Here is a 1,203-nt window from a genome sequence, read left to right as displayed (position 1 = left end):
ACTGTGGTGTACTGTAGCATGACCAGCATTATCCATTAGTCAATTGAGCATCAATCTAATAGGATTTAATCCCCAATCATTACCGCTCCTCTGGGGGGAGGAGAGAGGATAACACAGGGGGGAGGGGTTAATCTACCCCCAAGGGAGGGGGGGGGGGGGGGGGGGAGAAGACGTACTAATTAGACTCACTGAATGATTTATATAAATCACAGTGAATGTAGGTAGAATGGACGAGAGGAGAGAGAGAGAGAGAGAGAGAGAGAGAGAGAGACGGAGAGAGAGAGAGAGAGAGAGAGAGAGAGAGAAGAGAGAGAGAGAGAGAGAGAGAGAGAGAGACGGAGAGAGAGACAGAGACAGAGAGAGAGAGAGAGAGAGAGAGAGAGAGAGAGAGAGAGAGAGAGAGAGAGAGACGGAGAGAGAGAGAGAGAGAGAGAGAGAGAGAGAGAGAGAGAGAGAGAGAGAGAGAGAAAGAGACAGTCTTGCGATTGAGAAAGGCCGCCATAGGCAGACCGCTCCCAAGAGAAGACAGACTGTGCACCCACTGACCACAAAACCAGGTAGAGACGGAGCTCCATTGTACCAAGACATCAGAGACACATACTGTCTGTCCACTGTACCAAGACACCAGAGACACATACTGTCTGTCCACTGTACCAAGACACCAGAGACATATACTGTCTGTCCACTGTACCAAGACATCAGAGACACATACTGTCTGGCCACTGTACCAAGACATCAGAGACATATACTGTCTGTCCACTGTACCAAGACATCAGAGAAATATACTGTCTGTCCACTGTACCAAGACATCAGAGACACATACTGTCTGTCCACTGTACCAAGACACCAGAGACATATACTGTCCACTGTACCAAGACATCAGAGACACATACTGTCTGTCCACTGTACCAAGACATCAGAGACACATACTGTCTGTCCACTGTACCAAGACATCAGAGACACATACTGTCTGTCCACTGTACCAAGACATCAGAGACATATACTGTCTGGCCACTGTACCAAGACATCAGAGACATATACTGTCTGTCCACTGTACCAAGACATCAGAGACACATACTGTCCTGGCCACTGTACCAAGACATCAGAGACATATACTGTCTGTCCACTGTACCAAGACATCAGAGAAATATACTGTCTGTCCACTGTACCAAGACATCAGAGACACATACTGTCTGTCCACTG

The sequence above is a fragment of the Electrona antarctica genome (genome assembly GCF_951216825.1).
Source record: "Electrona antarctica genome assembly, contig: scaffold_962, whole genome shotgun sequence".
NCBI classification, from domain to species: domain Eukaryota; kingdom Metazoa; phylum Chordata; class Actinopteri; order Myctophiformes; family Myctophidae; genus Electrona; species Electrona antarctica.
The sequence above is the reverse complement of the archived record's forward strand: the minus strand, read 5'-3'. Positions refer to the sequence as shown.